This window comes from Gavialis gangeticus, unplaced genomic scaffold (assembly GCF_001723915.1).
Source record: "Gavialis gangeticus isolate Ggan-Ray unplaced genomic scaffold, GavGan_comp1, whole genome shotgun sequence".
NCBI lineage: Eukaryota > Metazoa > Chordata > Crocodylia > Gavialidae > Gavialis > Gavialis gangeticus.
The window spans coordinates 15,515,363-15,526,031 of record NW_017729009.1 but is presented as its reverse complement, the minus strand read 5'-3'; the positions used below and the strand labels follow the sequence as shown (position 1 = coordinate 15,526,031).

Genomic DNA, 10,669 nt, shown 5'->3' with positions numbered 1-10,669 from the left:
CAAGCCTGAACAACATGCTACTTTTTTTTTTTTTTTTTTACATGGAAGTATTCACTTCTTATGAAACACATTGATTGAAAGAAAATCCTGCCATTAAACATGATTCCTATTAGTCTTGCCTTTAAAAAAAAAGTTAGCCAACTAAACACAGGCTTCATCAGCAATTATAACACAATTGTCTAACTTCTAAATTAATTTCCCATAACAAATTTAGTACTGGAAGTGGTTATAAAATCATAATCTTTCTCAAGTGCATCTGTAACAGACGGTACTGTGCTGCATTACACCCCAAAAGAAAAATAAAAGAGAGAAGGAAATGAGGCAGTCATTCCCTGTTCAGTCAGACACATCCACACGCTGAACCCAGCTGGATAAACGTGGGGAATCAGATTTTAATGGACAGATTTTCAGATGCTGGCCGCCTTTTCTGGAGGTTCAGTGAGAGTCTGGAACATCTAACCACATTTCCCAGGGATCATTAATGTTACGCTCTTCAATCAAATCAACAGGAGCCATAAATAGGGTTTCTTTTTCAGAGGTGTAGAAAACTGATGATGAAACTGGGCACCCAAATTTTAACAAACATTCCTGAAATTTTTTGCCTAAGTGACAAATTGTCAGTATAAAATTGCACAGAAAAAACAGAAGCACTATTAATACTAGATAATTTAGTTTTAAGTGCAACTCAGCAAACAAGGTATAATTTAGAGCTTTCTCCCCCTTCCCAGCAATAACTGAAGATCTGCTTGGAACAGTTTTAGAACAAACTGCTGGAAACAGTCATGCTCTAGTTTGCTTTTCTAAACATTTCAGCACCTCATCTGAATGGATACAAAGACTTCCTACTACTTTCTTGGCAGGTTTCAAACCCAGTGTTGTCAAACCGCACAAATTTGTTTAACTGCTCCACAAGAAGACTTTAATGGTCTATGTTCAACATGCAACCAACCTATCTCCCCTATATATCCTGATGCTACACTTTAAAAAGGGTCTCCAAAAGTTATGATATAATCTCTCTCTCTCCTCATTGAAGCAAATCATCATTAAAAAATGTTTGGGATAGTTTACATTAGCAAGTGGCCAATTTCAATTATTTGGCTCAGTTAGTCATTGACCGATGCATACTGTCCATGAGAACTGTAGCTAGGAGCATGAATAATTTTTAAAGCATTTTCCTGAGGAGGAAGAAAGTACTCATTTTTCTATATCATCATCATCAGGGATCCTGGCTGTCTCTGATTTAAAAAATCCCCAATTTTCGGTTAAAAAACAAGAGTAACCCCAAACCCCCATTTTTCTGTGATTTAAATGAAATGCCACTAATATGCAGATAGAAAGAGAGAGGGAGGGGTTCATTTTAATAGTGTAGAAATGTGGATTTGGGGTTACTTTTTGTTAACTGAAAACTGCGGTTTTGCTTTAAATCAGAGAAAACCAGGATCCCCAATTATAACATTTTAAGTAGTAGAGTTAATTAAAATGTATCTAGTTTCTACATCAGATCTGAAAGAAAAACATCTTCCACATTTAGTTACAGAGTTTAGAGAGACAGCTACTGGTACACAACTGGTAAACTCTCATACAGGTATAAAAGCAAGATCATTTCCTATGGGAAATTTTAAATACTTGGCAGGGCCAAATTCTTTATACATTGTTCTGACAGCCAGCAGACATGCAGAACTGGAGCATGCATGAGCATTATATAGAAGAACTATATTAGCTGTCTGAAAGTGAGTTTTGATTCATACTACTACAGGCAATAGATGCATGCTAAGGAGCTTTCACTTTCAGCAACAAGTAGGCACAAAAAAGTATGGCTGCAAACTGCAGTCTAACATGGGTCAAAGCCATGAAACTGGACACTGGAAGAGCACTGCTTAACACATCACACTCTACCTGGTTTCTGGAAGTTTGCTCCTCAGCTGAAAACTTAGGGATGTTAAGTCTCAGCAAAAATTGTATTCTTTTTGTATGAATTACTTTTGCCTTTCTAAAATGTATTCAAATAACCTTACTGCACTGGAGTTATTAATAACATATTGATGGATAGCTATTTTAGAGATGCATTGATATATCAGTGTTAAATCTAGTTAAGCTTTGCTACACTTGGGTTAGAGTATACTACACTGTCATGCATACCTAGGGTGCTATTATAATAACGTTAATATTAATAAATTGCAGCAACAACCATCAACATAAGTCTACAGAAACACTGTAAGATCAATCAAGTTATAACCATCCTATAAAACTAGATTAAGTTTTAATTGCTTGAAATTGCTCATAAAAATAAATAAATGCTTGTTGTTAGTAATTTATGAAAACATACAAAATTCGAAGTAGTTTCAGGGGGGAAGGAAGAATTGCCGTGAATCTTTCCCAGAAAAATTCATCAGGTATGTTAGGATTATTTGACTGATGATGACAGGACACTTCAAATCTCTCAAGTCTTCCTGAGACTAAGGGGAAAAAGAAGTGTTTTTCCCCCTAACTCGGACACAGTTCAGTTGAACAAAGACTGCAGTTTTAACTCTGCTTACTACAAAAACCAAGCTGGAAGCGTACAACTGTGTGCATTGGTGTTAAACGGGTCCTCAATGGAGCTACTTGTGTAAAAAAAAAAAAAAAAAATCCCTATGCTAGACAAGGTCCCTCTTGGCCTAAACTAAGAAAATTACTTGGCAAGAAATCCTGACTTTAACAATGTCCATCCTCGCAATGGAACACTGAAGGCTGCATGTGACCCTAACAAAACAGAGGGTCAAAAAATTAAGAGGAGTCTCATTTGTACTTGCAAGTCAAGGTTTTCCAGTCTGTTCGTTCTACAGTAACTGTTGACAGTACATCTAGAATCATGCAATGGTCAAATTCAGATATGCCACAGTCAAGAGCATATACATGTGGACAGAGCAAAAATTACTGAAAGTTAGGAACAGCTACCAAAATATCTTTCACTTTCATATTTAACTTTACTATGCAAGTACAGCACAGGACACCTGTCCTTCCACAAGGATCCTGACAAGTTTTAGTTTATTTCTGTTCCACAAGGAATGAATTGCTATTTGACCACCAACAGCCAATAAAGACAAATTGCAGTAACTGTTATTGAAAGTGTTCCAAAGAAAAAAATATGATGAAGCTTTAGTAATAGTTTAATATTCATCCAGACTAAATTGCTGGTCTCTATTTTGTTTTCTGGGAAATGCTGTTTGCTAAGATCCTCCATATCCTTCCAAACAATCAGATCATTAAGGATACCAAGAAAAAGTGCTTAGAGAATATATCAGATTTTGTGCCCTGTAATCAATGAGGTAGAGAAAGTATCACATGTAACAAATGTATATGATATATACATGTATATGATCTTTGACTCATTCTCAACATGGGTACTACAAAAATTCGAGCACTAAAAAACACTTTTCCTAATCCACTTTTAAAAATAAAAGTTAGCTAGAAGTTTCAATTACCTGTTGAATTGTTCTCTTCATTTGAAGCAGAAACCTAAAAAAAACTCTGTAATATTGCAATCCGAATTGAATAAAATTTATCCCAGCTCTGAATACATTACCAAAACTGACCTGGAATAGCCCACAGCTGAAAATGGTTTGCACCTTTTGACTGGTACTGTGTCTATCAAACATTGTCATGCTGTGGACTACAAACAACCACCTTCCCATTCTTACCCTCACAATTTCATACTTTTTCGGTAGCAGTCAAAGTTCTTGGTCATACTAAAAATGTTTGGATAAACTCAGAAGGAACATTTTTATTTTTATACTGCATGGCAGCTTAACTGCATTTTATCCACAGACTTTCTTACGGCTGTAATGTAAAGTAGTAGAAACATACAGCAAATGTTTGCCTAATTGTCTGTCTCTTATTACTGCCGGGTGTTTAGAAACTTTTACATTACATAGAGAAGTGAAGCTAGAAGGGACCTCATAAAGATCACCTACTCTCAACTGGGAATCAAACCTGCAACCTTGGTGTTATTAGCACTATGCTCTAGCCAACTTAGCTAAACAGTCCGAAAGTTTTTCTGGGAAAGACTTCACTGCTTTCTGAACACACCCCCTCCCACAGAATACCTGCACTGCAAGTTATATTTCCACTATCTAGTATTTGGTTTATGAAGTTTTATTATTTAAAGAAATAACAACTAAAGTATCAACCAAAAGCTTGAAATGACAACATGTATAAGACATGTCAGATAGGATATGCCAGTCAAATTTTTACACCTCAATCTTCACTGAAGAAAACTGACAAAAACTGAATTACTCCATATGCAAAAATAGTGGAGACAACAAACTGCCAAGTCCTTAGTGAAAGAAAGCTTCAGTGACTTGCATCAGTTCTGGAGCATACAACTGTGAACATTTGGAACAAAAACAAAAAATAAAACAAGGGGGGAATTTTCATTTAGTAGGATCAGGCTGATTTAATGCCTGCAAACAGGCAAGTCATTTGATGAATTAAGGAACTTTTCTGAAGATTTACTTCAGAATAGTTTGGGCCATCCGTTCTCCCACACAAGCTACGTGGCAAACTGTTGCATTCCTTACCGTGCTTTCACCAGGCAGTCATCTAGATCAGTGTTTCCCAATAGGTGTGGCGTCAGAAACGAACAGGTGTGCCACAGAATTTTGCAGCAGCGATGAGCTACAATGAACTCATCATTGTATGGGGATGGGGAATGCCTTAACAGGTGTGCTGCAGAAAAAAATATATTAATACAAGTGTGCCTTGGCCTGGAAAAGATTGGGAAACACTGATCTAGATAACAGGGTACCTAGAGGACATCTCATTTCAGAATAGTGCTAAAACAATCAGTTTCTTAAAACACCTGTACAGTAGAGCACAGGCCAAAGGGCACTGCCTGCAACTGATAACATGCACAGAAAGAAGAGAAACATTTGGTGACCAGTTATTTTAACATACCAAGATGAGACTCTTTAATATCTACAGAACAACACAAATCCCAGGCAGAACCCTATCCAATCAGAAGAATCAGCATAACTCTTTATGAAGCAAGTCCTTCACAGAAGTTAAGGATGATCAGGTTCAAGTCCCAGCAAAAGCCACTAAAGTTTTGATCACTACAATATACCTGGAATAACTTTTATCACTAGAATCAAGCCAAGGGACTTTGGAGACATCTTTCAGGGATACAGAGTCTTGAGTTAAAGGAAATTTCATGAAACTGTATTCTTCTCCAACACTTTCAACAGGCCCCTTATCCGAGGCAAAACCTCCCCTAGATGTAAAGTAATTGAGTCTTCTTCTCACAGAGATTTTTTTATTGAAATATGATAAATCATTTAGCTTTTTCCCCAGGGATTTGTGGAAAAGCTTCATCCCATCAGAGGTTGCCTGAGCAAGGCTGACTGTGAAAATGGTATTTGTATCTTATTTGTGGCAGAGAGCTACAGATGTTTGACCTGGCAGAAAATTCAATAGCATCACAAGCAAGCTGGTGTCATCGTAATAGATGACAGCTTTCTATTACTACCCCTTCTGTCTCTACAGAATTTCCTCTGAGAACACAAGTGGGAGTAAGTGATGGATAAGGCCTTGCGAGCTGACACCACACGTACTACTGCAGTACAGAAACCAAAAAAGGGTGGATTCAAGGCCCCTCTGTGTTCTCAATCTTGCTGTCCACAAAGCCCTCTGGAGAGTCTGCTCCAGTCACAATGATAAAGGATTTTCTAGAACTAACTGAAACAAGTTTGAGCTAAGCTGTGACAAAGGAGTTGAATGCTTGGAGGGTGTAGGGAAGCGACTTGTTCTGCTGGACCTGATGCAATTTCTAGCTGGCTTTCATGACCGTCATCAGTGATGGACCATTCACAGGCTACAAACTTTTCCAGAGGTCTAGAAAGATGTCTTCCATCTCTTGGAATGACACGTTTTGTTCAGTATCTTCATCAATGATCTGGAAGATGGGCTAGAGCGCACCCTCAGCAAGTCTGCAGATACCACCACACTGGGGGGAGTAGTAGATATGCTGAGGGTAGGGCTAGGATTCATTGACCTTGTGGTCCAATCCTCCAGTTTAGAAATCTCATGAGGTTCAATAAGGACAAGTGCGAAGTCCCGCACTTAGGGCAAACCAATCCCATGCACTGGTACAGCGTGGGGACCAACTGGCTATGCAGCAGCTCTGCAGAAAAGGACCTGGGGGTTATAATGCCCTTGTTGCCAAGAAGGCAAACAGCTACTGGGCTGCATTGGTAGGAGTGTTACCAGCAGAGTGAGGGAGGTGATTCTTCCCCTCTATTTGGCACTGGTGAGGCCACATCTGGAGTCCTGTGTCCAGTTTTGGGCCCCCCAGTACAGAAAGGATGTGGACACATTGCAGAGTCCAACAGGGGGCTGGGATCACCCAAGTTGGGGCTGGTCCTGCTTTGAGCAGGGAGGTGGACTAGATGTGACCCCCTGACGTTCCTTCAAAACCTAATTTTCTATGATGCAATGTATCCGCTTCTCTCTCAGACCTCAACAGGCATACTTCATTCTCAAAAGCTTGCCTAAGATCTGTCCCAACCACGCAATCTGCCCAAGAAAAGATATCACCTTCTCTCTCAGATATTTCCTGAACGGTCATGGCAACAACTGCACTCTAACACTATCATGCATATGTTCCTTTTGTTTGATAACACCGTTGAGTCTTGACAGGTCTTCAATCTGCATGGGATGTTTTGCCCCTTTCTCTGATATTTTCAGAGATACATGAATGACTTTTTTAATGTGTTTGGCTCAAGAGCATTCAATACAAATTAAGATTGTTTTCCCCTAACAGAGAACAGAAAAATCTTCTCAATTTAAAAAGATTACGGAGAGACATTGGATTGTTTAATACTTGAGCCAAAAGGTGGCTGCCTACATGCAAGTGCACCTTAGTAGACTAAGGGAAACTCAGGGAAAGAAGAGACTTGGCTAGAAACTTCTCCTGGAAAATGATGGTGGTGGAAGCCTCCACTGGGACAATCAATCAAAGATTCTCTCACAACCCATGTTTCTCACCCTACGACTGACCAATTGTCACATGCCAGTCATCATGATGAATGGACCCCCCACACACACTTTGGTTCAACTTCTGCCCAATTTGGTCATCTACTGAAAAAGTAGTGGGAGCCACAAACTATAAACAACTGCCTGAGCTTCCCTGATAAGGGATCTTGGGAACCTAGTTGCAAACCCTGTCCTCACTGCAAGCAGACACAATGCCCATCTATCAAATAAAAATCAAGACAGTAGCAGGAATGAAAAATTGAGAGCCTGGCTTGGAAAGATGGCACCTAACGACAGCAGGAACTAGGGATGGGATGAGTCCAGGTCAACAGGTACGCTGCCAGAGCACATCACGAGCAAGTGACATGACAAACCTCTTGCTTGGCCAACACTATAGCTTTTCATACCTAACAAAAGCAGTGGATCCCTGTGATGGAGAAACCCGCTCTAAAATCAAAAGCTTTTTCAAAGAAAAATAAAGCTAGAAGGGACATTATAAGATCATCTAGTCCAAGCCCCTGCTGAAGGCAGGATCATTCCTATCTAAATTTCTCCAAATGTTTCTCTAACCAGCACTTCATTTCTGGTGACACATTCCATAACCTCCATCCTTTGCAGTGCTGACCACTCTCATCAGGTTTTGGGTGTTTAAAAAAGGCAAGATTGTGCTCAGAGATTGTTAGGTGCTTGGTTTTCTTTTCAAGAAAAGCCACTAATTGCAATGTAAAGTGTAATTATAAATAGTTAAAGTTATTCTAAGAGAGGGCTCTAACTGAATTTGAAGTCTGCTGAATGGTAACTTCCTGACATCTGGATATTGTAATTACAAAGCATACTGGCATTATTTTAAATGGAAAAGTAACAAGACTTTTACCCATCTTAAACTAACATACTGTTTTTAATTTGCTATTCAGATTTTTTTGAAGCCACAATTCAGATAATTCTTAAAATGAGTATGACAAGATAGTGTAGAGCAGTGTTTCTCAACCTTTTAAGTAGTAGCAAGTACCCCCTAACTTCTGAACATTTTCATAAGTACCCCAACATTCAATTTTCCAGGGGATTTTATATTTACAGACTAATGTGTGCCATATGTTGGAAGAAGGGCTGTGTAGATAAGGCCATGAATGACAGATGTCTGATCTGGTGCCGGTAGGGTTGCCACCTTTTACACCAGGGGTGCACAATTCAAGTATGTACCTGAGCTAGAGGTGATGTTGGCCAAAGCTAGGGGGGCTGAACACTAAATTATTACTGGGGAATTTAATTTTTCTAAGTGCACCAAATTTTTTGCCATAGTCTTGAGAGGAAAGACGGCGAGAGAGAGAAGAAAAGAGGGCGAGAGTGTGTTAGGGTACCCATGTACTCCCTGCCTGTGTCTCATGGACCCCCAGGGGTACACATAGCACAGGTTGAGAAACTATGGTGTAGAGTAGGGAGGGCCAGCCTGCACATGCATGCTACAAGCAGCGCAGGCAGGCAGTCTCTGTGTGGAGTGCACATCAGAGCAGGGAGGAGACAGGTAACAGTGGCAAATAGGGCAGGGAGCAGAAAATAGAGCAGCAAACTGGGCAGAGAGCACAGGGCAGTGAGCAGAAAGCAAAGCAGCAGATCAGGCAGGAAGCAAAAGCAGAAAGGCCAATTAAGTGGGGGAAGGGGATGAGAATGGCATTTGGGGAGGGCATGGAGGGCCCCCAGTGGTATAGAGAAGGCACACACAAGGACATAAATGTGTATACACGAAAATACCAAAGCATAATACTTAAAATACTGACTTTGGTTTTTCAACACAAAAAAGACAAAGCTATTTTTTTCCACGTAGTTCTAATATCATGTTTTCTTGCTGTCAAAAGCTACTGTATTACACACACTTACAAGCAGCATTAGTAAATAAAGCTCACAGTTACCTGGACCTAAGTGGGAACTGGAGAGAGAATTATAGGAGCAGAGAACCAGAAGGGGCCTCTCTAGGTCTACTAAATATTTTGTCCTTCCTACTGCACTATCCTAAAAAATTCCTCAAGTGTTTCTGGACACTTTTGAGCTACCATCCTTCTTGTATTTCAGATGGGGGTCAGTTAGTGCTGGATAAAGACACACTCTTTGAAGCTCTGCATCAAGCTCCAAGCCAACAAATTAAGCTTCTGAAGGGTAGGACCAGGGGGACTTGCTTCAGTAGCTATTTAGGAGTAATCTGCAGTGGGTGACCTACTGCGACCCACAGTCTCTGCGTGGAGTGCACATCAGAGCAGGGAGGAGACAGGTAACACAGTGGCAAATAGGGCAGGGAGCAGACAAATGAGGAACCTGGGGGCCAGAGTCATGGTTCTTGTGCTAAAAGATAAGGAATATGGTAACCTTCCCAAACACAAGGTATCTATTCTTTACCCTTAGCTTCGCAACAATCTCAGGCAACATATTTGGACTTTGTATCGCAGAAAGCTATACAATCCTGGACATGCGAGTCAGCACTTCCTGGTCAAATTTTCAATCTCTAGTTTGAAAGAGTCTTCCCACTCAGCTTTGTGGGTGAGCTTCCCTTTAAGTTGGTTGGATAAATTGTTTCATTTCTCCAAGGCCATTCACGTTCATGACTTCTCAGGCCCTGAAGGATTCTCCAGACCAAAACATACCAGCCTTCAGTTACCATTTTAATTTACAACGGTGAGTATGTCAAGAAGCATCTTGGAAAGCTTATAAAACACAATAGTCATGTCTGTGTAATACAATGGAGCCAAGTTGTTCAAAAACAATGCCTAAGTTCTGCTGTGGCATCAATTTATTTTGCTGCTCTGAGATGTCCTTCATTTCCCAAAAGAGTAGCAACAGAAAAGACATACGTAGCTCTTCTGAAAACATATTGAGCATCTGGATGCATAAGGTACCAAATTCCATGACATATTAAAGGACAGATACCTGAAAGGAATGGGCAGTTTCAACATGCCAACTGCTGTTTCAGGCCCATTCAGAATTAGGAAGTTAATGACCGGTCAATCTACATTTAAGGTCTTTTCAGAGCGGTACGCTAAAGATACCCTTAACTCCATCATACGTGTTAAATAACTGAATAATTTGTTTAACCAAACAGCACAACTTTTATTGCCAGCCTCAATTTATTGCCTTTTGCTTAAGCATGGTTACCTGCATAGCCTCTTTCAGCCCCGCTATCTACTGTGTCACAGTTGTGCTGTTAACTGCAGACTGACTAGCTGCCTATCTTTAACTAGCTGTACTCTTTAATTGGGCCAGGAATGGCAAAGGAGAAGCAAGTGTGAAAGGACTGCTATTAGCCTCCTTGCGAATGAGGACGGTTTCTCCATGGCCAGGATTTACCAGCAGTTCTGCATAGCTATTGGCAGCCAATAACATAGCACTGACAGCACCATGCTCCATGGGTACTGATCTTCTGTTAAGTTCAGGTAGGGGCTTAGCATTTCTTCAGTATGTAAATTGTGCACTTAAACAGAACAACTACAGTTCTCTACAACAGAAAACCAATCTTCTGCTGCTCAATTTTATGACAAATTTCCTGACCACAGAATCAGAGTACGGTCCTAAAAGCCTACCCATTTGTCATCTAAATACATACAAGACTATGCCTTGTTTATAGGATAGAATGCCTACGATGGAGCTGTTTAAGGATTTTTTTTGGGGAGGA

The 10,669-nt window shown here is 40.1% G+C and overlaps 1 protein-coding gene across 1 annotated transcript in view; it reads right to left on the bottom strand.

Moving 5' to 3' along the window:
* Positions 1-10,669, bottom strand: part of TAF4 (TATA-box binding protein associated factor 4) — a 51,034-nt gene that overhangs the window by 27,332 nt on the left and 13,033 nt on the right. The gene's annotated exons all lie outside the window — the stretch shown is intronic.